Below are 16,609 nucleotides of genomic sequence, written 5' to 3' on the forward strand. Positions count from 1 at the left end.
TGCTCAACATCATGAGGCTCCTTCTAAATTGTGTGTGTGTGTGTGTGTGTGTGTATACAACGCATGTGAGTTCACCCTCCTCTCTCCAGACAGGAGGTGAGGACATCCCCCTCCAACACTGTGCCAACACAGAGAGAGAGAGAGAGAGAGAGAGAGAGAGAGAGAGAGAGAGAGAGAGAGAGAGAGAGAGAGAGAGAGACTGAAACCCCATAATGCACTGCACGCTGCAGGGCTGAAGTCGTGCAGATTCATCAGTTCCTGTTCGGAGGCATTCTGTGTGAGTGAACACATACTCGTACACCCAGACCGAGTGTTAGTGAAACGCTCAGACAACCAGGCAGGTAAGAAAGCTTTTCTCTTGATCTGTCTGCTCTGGAGAGGAGGAGAGGGTTGCTCTGTGGGGATGGCAGGGTGTCATTAAAATTTGACATGTTATGATTCCGACAACTTCCCTGCCTGTTGCTATTGTAGGAATTGCTGTCATTTTTTCTCACTTGGAAATGTCCGAGTTCAGGATTTCTTTAAAAGCATGGATTTATCTTAGAGGGATTAGAAATAACCAATGTGCATGTCAAATATCTTCTTTTTTTTTTGCAGTTTTCTTTTGTGTGTGTTGCTAATTTGAATAGGTTGGGAAGGTTTTGCATGTACTTATATTCTCGGATAGCAGGTGAACATAATATAACTTCATGTTAAGGATATCACGGGTTATGAAAATGCACAGCAAGTCAGACTTTGTCCTTCATTTCCATTTCCATGTAAATTGGGCACGTTCAACACAATTAATACAATTGAATAATACAAAAAAATATTAAAACTTTAACAAAATGATACAAGGATTTCAAAAGTAAGATATAATGTTGGTCTTTAGAGGTTTAAAAGTAAATGTTGCAGTGCTTGTTTTTGGCCAATATACTTAATGTAACACTATGACAAATTATGTATTTCAAATGTAAACCTAATGTGCCAGTCAGAATAAAAACGTATCCTAATGATGAATTATAGGTCACACTTTCATAATCACGATCACTGATTCAAATCTCTTTAATCTAAATATAAAGCACTTGTTTCACAATATTACAAACACTTTGATGAACGATGCCTGTTTTTGGGGTATAATGTTCGGCCAAGTGAAAATATTGAAAGCTGAATGGTGGTCTTTAACTTTATTACCCCAGGACTCCAATGGGAAATTTCAAATCTCCACCCATGGGACCAAATTGTGGAATCATATTTCAACACTGTCATGGAGACAAAACAGACAGTCGTAATGAGAGCTTAGAGTTCAAAATGAAACTTAGTGATTTCAAAATGAAACCTTAGTTTCAAAAGGTCATAGTTTAATGTTTGTTGTACATAAAGATCCCTGGAGAAAACAATCAAACATAAGTTGCATTATCTCAAATTCCAGCTTTCAAATATTATACTGCTCAAGGTAATTATTAATATTATCACACACAATAGCTTTGAGACTGTTTGACTTGTGTATGTTGCACCTTTTGATAATGGGTTTTATGTGGATGTGGGAGGCTGTTTATGCTGAACACGGTAACGGACTATGCAAACAGCTTTTGCGGCTTGGGAAATGAAATGCAAAAAAGGAAATAATGCAGATCAGACAAAAAAATCTTCTGAATAGTCAGTTTGTCTCCATTTAGCCCTGACAGAGCTGGGCTTCTATCTGCATTTCCCCCACAGAAATCCACTTGTCAATCCTCAAAATGGAGAGGCTACTCTTTTCCATTAATCTCCTTTTATTAAGAGCCCCCTCCACTTTTAATGTTGTGATGTGATATAATTATTCACCAGACACCTATATGACAGTAGCAGCTATATACCTCTGCCTCAGCTCTCTAATAATTCAGTGTTTGTGTTTAGGGGACTGAGAGCTGCTTGATATGTATGTACATATATACGACTATATAGTCATCTGGGTACATTAGCTATTCCTTAAAGTGATTTCAAGATGATGCAGAGAGACACTGTACAAATGGATGTCTTGTTAAAAAATAACAATGGCCCTACCAGAGTACTTTCAGTTGGGGGTTCAGGAGCTTTTTGAACAATGGTCATTTATATATTACACTGCTGGTCTGTTATAGAGCTCTGTGTTGACAGATTCCCACATTTTCCAGTGAGCTCACATTTTGGGGCCCCAGAATTGGTACCAGAACACAGAGCTGTTCAGACTAAAGGGAAAGACATAAAGTAATCGTTTTAACTGAGTGAAATTAGTAACAGTTGTTTGAAGATCATTGGTGACCTAAGACAATCATCAACAGAGCTCAGGTCTGTTATGAATGTTGAACATCTCAGACTCACAGGATCTCCCTGCTGGATTTTCCATTCGCTAAGATCCTTACTCCACATTTTCTAGTGGATATTATTTTGCTCTCAGTCCAGCTCTGGCTTTGCTTAGCAGTATGGATCAAAGGTGATATATGGATCCAGATCTCCTTGTCCAACTCCTCCTGCCTTTGTTATTTTTCTCAATTGTTTTACCTCATTCCTGTCTTTAATGATCTGGAACACAAGGGACACATGTTCATGGATCCATGGTCTCCTTGCTATATGATCAGAATGAGCAGAGACGTGAGAGACACTGGCTTGTGAGAGAAAGCAGTGCCTAAAAAGTCCTTTTCAGTATCTCCTCTGTACACAGACATCAGCAGAGCAGTGAGCAGGAGCCTTAGTGTGCATTAAATTATCTGCAATTGCAGCAATTATCTGCGAGTCTAAAACCTTTCACCGTGCCCTGTTTCTTCGTCACTGGGTCTCTCTCTTTAGACAAGAAGCCTGCCTGTGTAAAGTACATTTACTGAAGTACTTATGTATGATTATAAAGTGCTTGTTATTTTCTTGTGTATCTCCATTTAATTCTCTTCACTTCTACTTCATTGTGACTCAGGGGGAAGAAGGGTTTTGCAGTTTCGTTTTTTTAACATTTTTCACATTTTAATAGTGCACAGCAAATCACACTACAACAACATGACATCAGCTAGTTTAAATTCATCTCAATTTCACAAGGTTCAGATGCTGCCTTGTGCAAAAATAATCTAATATTTATTATAACGTATGTACTGTATATATATGCACAGCTTTATGAAACCTTTTAGTAACCTAAGCATATTGTTATGGTTTTATGGCCTGCAACTGTATTGATTCACTCTCGACGCTCCTGTCAGCTGTTTTTCGTTGCAGTTGGCAGCTTTTTTTGCAAAAAGGGTACAAAAAAAAGACTGTGCACTAACCATCCAACACCAAACCGGAGATAAATAAGGTTGGTGGAGACGAAACCAGAGAAATGTTTACAGCATGTTTCTGGTGCTCCCAAGAAGACAGAACATCTGTTCATGCAGATTTAAGACTTTTTTTATACTATCAATAAAGTATTGAATTTGCTTTTTTAACCATAACCCTTAAATACTTGAGAGACAACGCTTTTTCCAGAGAAAACTCAGATCAGGCCATGCAGTTGAAGTCTGTTTGTATTCTAGACAGTCACAACACAACATGGAGAAACATGGAGACACCATTCCCAACTCTACTCCTGGAAGACAACTGCAGGGCCTTTTTTGGGCACATGTCAGTGACTTGTCAGCTCTAAAATCCTAATGTCATATTACCGCCGTCTGTAGTGCATTGCGTTGACTCTATGAACAAATTGATAAATATTTATAGAAGCTGGAGCTTAACATTAACAGTTGAAGCAGCAGGGAGATCCATCATATGTGCTTTTGAGGGCTAGCTGCAGGCTGCAGTTCAATCAAAACCTTTCCCACACACACACACACACACACACACACACACACACACACACACACACACACACACACACACACACACACACACACACACACACACACACACACACACACACACACACACACTCTCTCTCTCTCTCTCTCTCACACACAGANGGTATGACCTCATGTACCAACTAACACACATAGAACAAATACACACAAACACAAACACACCAATACCGTGATACATTCTAAACACCTTGATATATTGCAGACAAGTCAGCCATGCTGCTCTGAGTCACTAGGTAACACCCACCTTACACATACACAACCACCTCCGCGAACAGACACAACACCACGCAGTCGCATGCTCACAAAGACACACATGCACCTGACGTAGTGTTTGATGGAGTTAGACGCCATGGCAACAGAGCTGTGACTCTTGCTGTCCTGTGAGTGGACTGAAGCTGTGGAGGAGGGAGGAGAAAGCTACCAGCTAGCACCACAACTCAAGTGCAGCTATTATTATTCCCAGTCTTTCTCTCTTTATTCTACGCTTTTCAATGTTTCTTCTCTTAACCACAACTGCTATATTCTCACCAAATGGTTTTCTTTCATTCAAGTGCAATATTAAGGCTGAGTTGAACAAAAAACTCAACCAGGGGAAGTCAAGCAGGCAGAAGAGAGGTCAGCAGGCTTGTATTTTTTAAAACGTTAGATTGTGGACACATCAGAGGGAATCATCAGACAGCAATCTCGATGACGTCTTATTTGTTGACATATTATTTTCATCTCGCCATCCTTGCACTTTTACTCACTGCATCACGCTGTTATTACACAGCAAATTCATTTTACTCCTCTGTCTTTTCTGCCTGTGTTTAACCCTTACTTCCGTTTTTGTATTGCTTTGCAGTTTGTTTTCTCTGTTCCCATCAGTTGTATAAACGTAGTAGCACAGATAAAGAAAACAGAGGGAGGAGAAGAGGGGGGGGAACGTGCAGGTGGACAGCTCTCACAAACAGAATCTGTATGAGATTTACTGCCTGCAGATACAGATGGTGGAGAGACTGTGTGGAAGAAAAAGGGGGAGAGGGAGGTGTTGAAACAGTGCAGGTGAATTGCATTTTGGTCTAGGGTAGCATTTTCACGGTCTGATTGTCTGCATTTGTTAACATACACACATGCACACAAACGCGCACACACACACTCATGCGGTATGAAATTGTGGCTGTTGACAGAAGAAGTTTGTCTGAGTTAAGTTCCCCGGCGTTGCTCTCCTCCCTCTTTTGCATACGGTCCAAGTGCGAGCTGTGAAAGGTGAACTCGCAGCCTGCTGTGGATAAATTATGTGTGACATGTTTAGCTGTACTGCCGTATATGGAGACTCGTGTATCTGAATACAGTAGGGCTCTGCCAAGAGGGAAGGAGGGAGAGAGAAGGAGTGAAGGACAGGGAGGGAAGGATGAAGAGGAGGAGGAAGGAATAGAAGCAGGGGAGGGAGAAAGCGAATGAAAAAAGAGGGAGGAGGGGGTAGTGACAGAGGAAGCGAAAGAGAGGAGTGCCGCGAAGTAAGCATGAGGTTTTCACTTTCCATTCTCCCCTCAGCAGCAGTCAGACGAGTCCTTGCAGAGATACAGTAAGTCATTGCTGTTCACTCTCTGAGTATGTGTGTTACTTTGTGTGTGTTTCGACTCAAGACTGAGGTATCCCTGCTAATATTTTCTGGTCAGTTCTGCTGTTTCACTTTTAGATTTTGTATTCACCATCTGGATGTTTAGTGTGATTTGTTGTTTGAGTGAGTTATATGTCTGCTGGAGCGTGTGTGTGTACATATGCAGATGGACACCGTGCGTCACCGCTAATGTGTGGTACTGTAGTTTGAGGCAGGACAGTTTTAATGTGGAAAAGAGCTGAGCAGACACAAGAATGGGTAATGTTAGTGTTTAATGTTCCGCAGAATGATTAGCACACACACACACACACACACACACACACACACACACACGCACACATGCACACACTGACACATATTCCCTTTTCTGGAAGGCTTAACTTTCTTTCTCTATTGTACTACACTGAAATCCCTGCTGTGTTACTCCCACTGTTAACAGTAAAGCTTCATGTATGCGTTTATGGATGAATGAATAAAAACACACACTGACCTCATCAGAAACACACTTACATATCGAACAACCCTCCTGTATAATGACTGCACTACTGGTGTTTACAGCTGCCTTCAGGAAATGATTAAACTCCTGCTTTCCCAGGCTGTCTATACCAGTCTGACACATAAACACGTTAACACACATACATGGGCACAGACAAAATCATTGCTGAAAAAGCCAAAAATGTAAGCATAACAGATATAATGGCTTGATATTCTTTATTAAGTTTGTGTGTCAATGAGGAAAGTAAACAGACAAATGAGTAAATGCTGTTATATTTCTGTCCCAAAAAAGACTGTATGTGAGCCATATTGGATGAGGGGGGGAACTACCTTATGGCCAGGCCACTCTTGTAAAATAGATTTTAATCTCAATGTGTTATTTAATAAAGTATATATGTATAAAGGGCTATACTATGTGTGCACCACTTTAATGGGGAAAACAATAGAATAAATAGAGCACTATACAGAGGACTCTGTATAGTGGACAATTTTGAACAAAAGCAGGATTTTTTAACACCTTTTGTTTGTTTTGCATTAAAAGCTTACAGTAATTACTTGAATAGGTTCAAAGTATCTGAAATGCATTAGCTTTAGGGTCTTGACTAATTTCAAACCTTTATTTAACCAGGTGAATCATATTGAGATCATCGATCTCTTTTTCAAGGGAGACCTGCAGCAAGTTCCACATGAAGACATAAAAACAGAAAACAACAGAAAAACAAAAAGGACATCATACAACATAGATATAGAGATTTACAATTTACATACAACATTTGCAGGTACCAACAGTATCAGATAGCATAGCATCTATCCGAGCTTTAAAAACATGTAGTGTAACCAAATTGCTCAGTTTCCATTCTTTTTGCAGACTGTTCCAAGTTAGAGGAGCTGCGCACCTAAAAGATTTCATCCCTAAAACAGTCCTAGCACTTGGCACATTTAATTAACAAAACCACAGCATGAGATCTCAGGCAATAGCTACTTTCAATTCGTCGTGTGATCAGAGAGCAGATGTAGGATGGTAGTTTACCTAACATGGCTTTTGAACATGTACCAGTGACTGAGCCTCCGTACAGTGATGCATTAATACTTTACAGTTTGTCACAAATCTTAGTGCACTGTGATAGGCGGCCTCTAACTTCACCAGGTAATGGGCAGGTGCATTCATATAGATCAAATCATATAGTCCAGCACAGGTAAAACTATTTTCAATTAATCTGTACAGAGCATGAACAACTCAGTCGCCTCATTTCAATATGTTTATGACTGCTGCAGTGTACTGTAAACTGTGATCAGAGCTCCTGATGACAGGTCTCCATAAATTCTTGCATGGATTACATGTTGAGGCTCCATCAAAATGTTATGAAAGCTTAATGGAGCCTCAACACTATTATAAAGTTCTCTCTTACATTGTTTAAAGCTGATCTTCTGAAAAATAAGAATTCGTAAGTACATATATATACAACAGTTTTATGGTCGCTAAATCAGTGAGGCAACAAACTACATATTTAACAATAAAAATTGATGAGCGTTTTGCTGGAAAAATACTTTTCTTTCAATCCCCAGGCAAATCAGAGCGGCTCAGAAAACTAAAAGTAGTGAAATTAAAGTAATTAAAATCTTGAATAGAAACGTCAAGGTGCCTGACTGCTGATGGAAATTTGCTAAATATTCCCCGTTGTTTTGTGTGCACCCTGATCTCAACACATCTGCCTCTTTCTCACAGTTTCATTCCCTTACTGCGTCTAGTTCCCTGTCAATCTGCTTTTGTTGTGGCTCGCTCCGTTTCTTTTTCAGTGTCTGACTATCAGTGGGTTGAATACGCTTCTCTGCAGATCAGAGCAGGCAGATCTACAAGGTCATTAGAGTATAGAACAGTGAGAGCGCAGAGGCACTCAGATACATACTGAATTTCACTGCACACACAACTCTGTCTAAACAACTGTGTGGGAGAAAACACTATAGCGGAGAAAGAGTGAAGTGGAAACATGCATAGTTACCTGCATTTGACTAATGATTCTTGAAAAATACGAGAAAAGGGAATTTGTCCTCTTTTCTTATCCTCCCCCACCTTTTTGTTCATTCTGAAAGTAATCTGTCCTTTAGAAGGGATGTCATCTCCCTGCTGTCCTCAGCAGGCACAGGGCAGTCTGTGTCGAATACAGATGAGGAGTGTGTTTGTGTGTGGGTGAGACAATTAATGGGAATGTGAATAATGGAATGGGCGCCCTGATTTACATTATTCAATTATCGAGTGGAAAGGAAAATGTGGCAGGTGCTGTGATCAAGGTGATAGCAGGAGACTGTGAGTGAAGATGGCTTTGAATCCCAAGCTTCAGTAAACCAACACAGAGAATATAACTGGCAGATGGACAGTGGGTCACTCAGACAAATGGTTAGGGGAGTCCTTCGGCAAGTGGCAAAATCACAGTCAATGGCGTATGATTGCTGTTTCCCCTGCCGTCTGCAGAGCTGTCACTGGGCTAATGTGCACTAGTGGAGGAAGTAATCTATAGTAAATACAGTTGGCTCCTCAGTGGAGCCCTCTGTGATTTTCACAGATTAAGGTGTCAAACTGAATCACTGGTCATAGACAGCTGAAGAGTACAGATTATCCCCCGTTTGGCCAAATGCTGCTCTGATGACAAGTCAGGAAGACTGCAATTCATGTGTGTGTGGCTGCGATTCTGTAAACTGATAGCAGATATTTCGTTTTGGATTGCATCTTTGGTATTTCCTGATTTGATCCAAACTACGTGACTCCAGAAAAAGAATAGCAGAAGGGCAAATCATTAGGGTTAATCATCCCCATCTATTGAGCTGCATACTCCTTACAGCAATTCTGCCATTAAGCTTCTCAGCCACTGAGTTTCTAATCAGTGATCGCTGTTACTGAACCGTCTCCTGTCAAGGATTTTCCACTGCCATGAATTATCCTTATCTTGCTGCACTTGTATCTTTCTTTGTCTAAATCCTCTGTCTCACTCTGCTCCCATCTCATTACATGCTGAATATCTCCACCCTGTCTTTCTCGGGCCATGCCACCTGTTCCTGCCCTCTGTCTACCTGTCTGTCTTTCTGGTTTTTATTTGTATCATTCCCTGCCTGCATGTCTCGGAGTCTGTCTAGCTCGGCATGTGTCTGAGTACGAGAGAGAGAAAGAGCGAGACACTCTGAAAGACTGTGTGTGTGTGTGTGTGTGTGTGTGTGTGTGTGTGTGTGTGTGTGTGTGTGTGTGTGTGTGTGTGTGTGTGTGTGTGTGTGTGTGTGAGAGTGCCATTTTTTAATGTCTGATAAAGGCCCCCCATGCTTGAAATGCCACATGAGGAGGTGGAACATGTACGCAGGGGAGCTTTTCCATAGTGGGCAGAGTACTTTTTCATGGCATGTCTGCCAAGCATCCAACCAAAACGTCTTTATCTCTTGGATGTCTCCTTTCTATCACTCACTGTCTGTTCCTCACCCCATCTGTCTGTCTATATGTCTTCCCGTCTCTGTGACTTCTCCTCTCATTCTCGCCGTTTTTCAATCTTTCTTGTCCCACCCTCCCGCCCACACAAATATAAACTCATACACACCTCCTCCATTGCTATTCCTGAGAGGAGCAGACTAGTCTGGCAGTGGTTTATGTCCATGAACTCAATGACACCCCACCACTGCATTACACCACACTGGCACTACCACAGCCACTGCAGTGGAGAGAAAAGCAGTTGAATAGATGAAACAAAACGTATGCATATATGCACAATCATGTTACTGCCCCCCCCTTTCTATCACGCAAAAATAAACAGGTAACCATGTATCTAAAACGTACATTATCTCACATCATTATTCATGTGGGTGTCTGCTTTAAGTGCCTCACCCTCTGTCCCTCTTGTCTCTATGTGCACGTCAGGCTGTTTAAACACTGGCGCTGATATCACAGTGCAGACGACAGCTTGCACACGTGCCACTTGCCTGCTCTTGTCGTCTCCCCTCCCCTCTGTTTGTCTTACAGCCGAAGGAGGGAATCATAGGGTGGGTTTTTTGTGTGTGTGTGAGATAAAGACGCATTCATGAGAAATAGTTGATGTTGTGCATATGCATACATATTACTCATATGGTGGTGTCTTGAATATCAATGCACGGACTCACCTTCCATTCATCTCTGTAGTATACCCTTAGTAGATGATGCAGATCTGCTGTCTCATGGTTTGTGGTCAATACTAGTGTGTGTGTGTGTGTGTGTGTGTGTGTGTGTGTGTGTGTGTGTGTGTGTGTGTGTGTGTGTGTGTGTGTGTGTGTGTGTGTGTGTGTGTGTGTGTGTGTGTGTGTGTCAGGCGAGGGACATTAGATGGTCTAGAATTACCTTGATGTTACAATCTATGAATGTCTATCGAGCATCATTTAAGTATGACCAGAACATCTGTAGGATCAGATCTCAGGCTTGCATGGGTGGGTTGGGGAATTTTTTCCACAGTGTTCACATGGGAGCAATTAGGTTGTCCCTTTGGCAAGGTATTCAAGCTCATTAATGTCACAGATATGTCCATTATTCAATGTTCCTGAGGCAGTTTAAACAGGAAGTAATACTAATGAAATTATTTTATTGTATGACGATATAGCATAGATTTATGGCGGCCAAAGAAACTATCGTTTGATAAGTTTAAGTGTTAACATATCCATTAATCAGCATCAATTGATTTGATGTTTTCTTAATGAGCAATGTCTCCATCATTGATGAGATATTATCTTAGTATTAAATATGACTTATATTTGAAGAAAAAATAATTCTAAGATCTCACCCTGTAACAATGCCAGCCATCTATATATCCTAAGGTAGCACAAAGACGGCTTCTAAAAGGCTAATATTTTAGCGTGATAACTCAAGATTGTGTGTTTGAGTGTTTTGTTGTTTGTATGAAATGAACAATTGTAAAATATGGTTTTCTGCTTCAACATTCCATACAAATTTGGAGTGTAACAAACATTTGAAAGGGTCTCCCAATGGACATCATTGGCTAAATAGCTGCTGTTGCATTACATATCACTTGTTAGACGCGTTTACCCAAAGCGACTTACATACAGTACACTCAATAGTCAATACTGTGAGCAATCCCCTCTGGAGCAATGTGAGGTGAAGTGTCTTGACCAAGGACACAACGACATGCTGACTGCAGAAGGGATTGAACCAGTGCTCCCCTGATCCAGGATCAGCGCACTAACCAGTTGAGCCAGAGCGTACAGTTACACTAGCTAACATACACAGAAACAGCAAATAACAGAACGTTTTATGTTACGCAATGTAGACTGAAAACAAGTTTAAAAGGTACAGGATCGTAAATGCATGTCAAAAACATCTTGCATTTTTCCAAGAAGTTGTGAATTATTTGTTAATTGTATGTGTTACTAATTAACATAAAACGTTTGGTCAACGTATTTGTCGACAATGATATATTATTTCATATTGAATATCATATATTATTATATTATATATTTCATATTTCATATTGCTCCTGTGGGTAATGTCCACAGTAATGACTCTTACATGTCTAATATGTGTAATATGTAATTGTAAAGTGCTTTGAGCGCCTGTAAAAGCGCTCTAATAAAAAATGTAAGGCATTATTATTATTATTATTATTATTGTATTATCAGGCTTTGGCCATAGACTGTGGCTGCGACTCATCTGATCTGTGAAAATATGGCTCTCAGGTGTGAGACCTTGACTATTCCTGATGTCACAGAGCTCATTTGATAAGATGGTGTATGTCATTTGATTTCCACCATGCCTCTATGAGATCACACTGGAACTGACACTGTTAACCACTTTATCCTTGCTTTAGACAAGGTTTCCCTATACTTACCGTGGCGATGATGACCTTGCAGCACATTACCGGTTTACTGCAGCATAAGGTGTTGTGTGAACAAGGAACAGGACGTTAAGGGGGGCTGAGACAGTTGGTGAACAAAATGAGGACAGCTACTATTAAAAGACTAGCTACGTTTACAAAGGTGTTTATGTCACATGATACTCAGAGTGCAACCCTGCAGAAAGTACATTTCAAGACAAGCACAGAGATTTTGAGAGGGGGAAGAAGCAGAAAGCATTGAAGCATGTGCGTGAAGAGAAATATAAAAGGAAACAGGTGGGGATCTGAGAAAGATAAATGAAGAGAGATGAGCATGTCAAGATGGTATCACAGGAGAACACCAGCAGTGCTTTGAATTGGTACAACATTCTGCATTTTCCAAACCCTACTTTTTCCTCTGACTTCTCCTTTTTTACATGCCAGTGCTGAACTTGTTCTTCCCCTCTCTCTACCTGACACTAACCTCTGTCTCTTAACAACTTTTGCTTCTGTTCTCCTCCCATCACTTTTCCTCAAGCCTCCATCCTTTTCCTGTCACCACCTCTGGTCTCCTTCACTTCATTTGTCTCTCTCCCTCTCTCTCCTTCCTGATGCTCCTATCAGAATAAAGGGCAGCTCAGGCCATATGAAGATGATATCCTGGTCACCCCGTGATGCGCTATAATTTGAAACGTCCAGCATCTGCTTTTTGCTGCGGCAGCCAGCGCCCCTTAACCTCTAGCATTACTGAATTTCCCTTCCCTCCTCCAGCTTTCCTACTAAAGGAATGTCTGAAGTCTCTAATTGACGCCTAAACAAAACTTCACATTTCTAGACAGCATGTACAATGATATGTTTACTAATCAGATTTGACAGTGTGACTCTGTTGGAGAAATCAAACACGTATAGGAACCTGCTTTCTCAGCTTCTTTTCTTGATTTCCCCTCATTTTTTTCTTCCCTGGAAGTCATTAAAGTTGAATAAATTCCTCCCGTTTCTGGCCCGTGTTTACACCAGCTTTCCTCATTCGTTGTCTGTATCCCTCTGCTCTAAGATGCAGCTCTGGATTTGGCTTGTGTTAACAGTGTGATAGACCATCAAAGAAAGTATTCTGTTTGGTTCGCACTAACCATGGCACATAAACATCTCACTATGTGTAACAGTGTTTTCATTAACAGCAATGCAAAATATTTGTCGACCATGTAAAACTCGAAAATAAAACCTAAACAAACTTGACAAAAACTAGTATAGATTATCAAAACTAACAAAAATAACACTAAATCAATCTCAGGGACAGTTCGCCACAATGGAACATTTCCATTCATGTAGTCTGTTATATTTACTTTCCCTTCATCATTAGCTCTAACTCAAACAGCTTCTCTTCCTGCAGTCCACACAGGATTATAACACATTCACTGTGTATGTAATTGGGTTTTAACAGTCAGTAATTGAGCAACAGTGGTGTCACAGAGTCTAAATCTTTGTGTTTTTCTTAGAGAGTTGTCATGAAATAGTACTTTTTGCAGACGGATTAGAACAGTATCAGCTGGCTCCCTTTGACCCGAGGTGACGCTCTTGCCATTACACCCAGCTTTGTGAGGACTACAAACGCTGAAGTTAGTCACAAGTTAGACACAATGTTTAACTAATATTTCAGTCAAAAAGAGTGTCTTAAATGTGGATTAGGGATTGCCTAATACCCCCAGCCTTCTCTACCTCTCCTCTCCAACTTATTACCTTTGCTAGTTGGTCTGATGGTGTAATAATATCTCCTGCCTCTGGCTATGGGAAATGGCCACATGCATTATTCATACATGCTAAGATGCTTATTGATGACTCCTATATTTATATATTTCCTCATTGCCAGAGTAATTTATCTAATTTTTTACGCCTACATTTTAATCCTCTGTTTTGACATGAGCCTCGCCTAATGAGCCTCGCTCACTCTGGGTTTTCAAATGGGTTGTGCTTGTCTGATGGGAATGTAGTTCAAGCCTTTGGCACAAGATATATCCATGTGGAACTGGGGCTAATAATACATGTAGGTGGAGCCCCATTTATGAAATCTACTTTATTTAATGTCAAACCTCACGGCTGTGAGCTTCGTCATTGCTTCAACGGTATCACGAAAGAAGTGTATTAAAACCCAAATAAAATATGACTCGTAGGAAAACTATATTGGCATTGCCTTAGGACTCCGTTTGGTTTGTAATTTGTGTACATTTTCCATCTTTCGCTTTCTTTCACTCATGCGGTTATTAAAAATGGGGCATATTCTCTTTTAAGTCAGTGCATGCTTGGGTTCAGTACAACTGACTTGAATTTCTATCGTGAACGTTAAAATGCATTTGTGATCTGCTTTAGGAATATGTAGATACAGTACAAAAATGATTCCTGTTTTCAACAAATAGATACTCCTTTTACTGATTACCTCTGATGGATTTAGAGAATCTGAAATATTTCTAATAAATGTAGGCACCCTGGTAGCTCTAGTCAGTCTGCCTGCCTGGTGGCCAGGTTCAAATCTGATGTTGCCTCCCTCCCTCTTTCCTGTTCTTTTATCTGCACTGTCAAAAAATGCAAAATAAAAGTATTGATGTTTCTTTTGGAATGTTTAAAGCACAGACAAAAACCAAATTGACATCAAAAGAACTAGCAGCAACAGAGGCTGACTGATGTCGCCTCTTCTCCACTTCCAAAGCCACAAATTCACACTCACTCAACCCAAAAAATGCAGACAAGTGGCAACAGAGCAGGAAACACCGCAAAAACTAAAGCAACAGATGCTCTCCAACGTTCTGACACTGATTGACTGACAACTGTCGACTAGGTGTGTCAGGGCCTTTAGGGGGAACATGCTGCATCCCAAAAAAAATGTGGTTGGTTTGGTTGTGTTCCTCGACAGTCTACAACAGGGTGGTCAAAATCAAAAAGAGATTTTGATTATACGTTGAAAGCAGCTCATTAGCATTGCTCACATTTGTGGCAAAGCTAATGAGCTGTGTCGACAGTGGAATTCATGTCACTGGTAAAAAATATGAAAATATTATAATGAATTTGACAAAGAAACTGTTTTTAATTGTGGATAGGTAATGTCAGGTTTAAAAAAGTTTAAGAAAAAAAATCTGAAAATGGCACTTTTTACTCTGTCTAAAAAAATAATGGCTTCATCGGTCTGCGACCTTCAGCACTCACTGGATCGGTTCGTAACCGAGTGTGAAGCGGCTGGGATGAGGATCAGCACCTCCAAATCTGAGGCCATGGTGCTCAGCAGGAAACCGATGGACTGTCCACTCCAAGTAGGGAATGAGTCCTTACCCCAAGTGAAGGAGTTCAAGTATCTTGGGGTCTTGTTCTCGAGTGAGGGAACAATGGAGCGTGAGGGACTCGGAGTTGAACCGCTCCTCCTTTGCGTCGAAAGGAGCCAGTTGAGGTGGTTCGGGCACCTAGTTAGGATGCCACCTGGGCACCTCCCTAGGTAGGTGTTCCAGGCACGTTCAGCTGGGAAGAGACCAAGGGGTAGACCTAGGACCAGGTGGAGGGATTATATCTCTTCGCTGGCCTGGGAGCGCCTTGGGATCCCCCAGTCAGAGCTGGTTGATGTGGCCAGGGAAAAGAAAGTTTGGGGCTCTCTGCTGGAGCTGCTACCTCCGCGACCCGACCACGGATAAGCGGAAGAAAATGGATGGATAAAAAATAAGCATATCTGGAAGTACGCGCCAGAAACCCCTCATGTGTTTTATAGCGGCGTTAGCATGACCCACACTCAGAACGGCCACAAATGAACAGCATTTTTTTTTGCTCCTACCATCCTAACATCTGGTCATCTTTGGTGTAATTCAGAAAGTTTTAGCAAAGGTCAGAAAGTGAGCAAGAATAAACGATGTAGAAGACCAATTTGCTACCCCACATTTTAGGGATTGGTGATGGTTTCCCTCTCTGTATTCTATATCCCTACTGTACCACAGTCTTCCTGCCAGATGCAGTGGACTGCCCTGGCCTTAAAACTCACAGCCTAAAATAACCCTGTGCTGAAAAAGTAGTTCACCACAAATGTGACCAGCCTGAATACGAGAAGAGAGCATGACACAAAGGAGTACTTTTACTTTATTATTTGTATTCCCTCCTCTCTTGCTTCTCTCTTTTACTTCTGGTCAAGTTTAATCAAAATCACCAGTTTTATGCAGTAATAATGATTCCAGATTCAATCATTGGATGCTCTATTACTGTTACATATAATTACTCTTGTGTTTGTTGTGTTCAGGGTCGTTTTTTGGTTAATAGCTTTATCATTTTTATCGTACAATTTACCCTTTAAATCTTACTCTTCAGTTAATGATTTCTTTCAGTTTCAAGAACGTGTTGTGATAGTAATCTGAGAGAAAATACACTAACTTCACTAACATCTAGGAAGCAAACCTTAGCTCCTGCAGCAGGCTAATAATAGTCTGCTAAGATTGAAACTTTTCCCAGGCAAGATAGTATCAACTATCAGAGAAATGTGTTACATTTTTCACTGAAACAAAGTTCATACCATTGTATGTTGCACATCTTTTATAAAGGTTATTTGTATTTTAGGCATGCGCCCTTACACACGTTGGTCTGGTTGCGTTAAGGGTAATAACAGTGCAGTGCATGTCAGCATATTCAAGGCATTACATCTGAGCGTGGGGGCTTAGAAGTAATCTAACCACATGTGGGATGTAGGGTTCAGGGCCCTACTATAAGTGAAGCAGCTGTATGAGATTTGGGGGGCAGTCTGTTCTTTCAATATCCGAAAATGTGAGCAGAGAGGTCAGGAAGTGTTGGATTAGTGGGTTAAAGGAGCCTACAGTACATGACTGTGTGGCAAAACAGCAGAAATA

General features: G+C 40.9%; 1 protein-coding gene across 6 annotated transcripts in view; it reads left to right on the top strand.

The window, feature by feature from the left end:
* The first annotated feature begins 251 nt into the window (after nt 1-251).
* LOC104967500 (muscleblind-like protein 1) overlaps nt 252-16,609 on the top strand; it is a 73,948-nt gene continuing 57,590 nt past the window's right edge. For 5 of the 6 annotated variants that reach the window (XM_010796977.1, XM_010796971.1, XM_010796973.1 and 2 more), the window contains exon 1: nt 5,298-5,382. The gene's annotated coding sequence lies outside the window, so the exon portion shown is untranslated. Of the gene's footprint in view, nt 342-5,297; nt 5,383-16,609 lie in introns of those variants that run through there. The other variant, XM_010796972.1, reaches the window with a different exon arrangement.

This window comes from Notothenia coriiceps, unplaced genomic scaffold (assembly GCF_000735185.1).
Source record: "Notothenia coriiceps isolate Sejong01 unplaced genomic scaffold, NC01 NC01_scaffold00037430, whole genome shotgun sequence".
Classification (NCBI taxonomy): domain Eukaryota; kingdom Metazoa; phylum Chordata; class Actinopteri; order Perciformes; family Nototheniidae; genus Notothenia; species Notothenia coriiceps.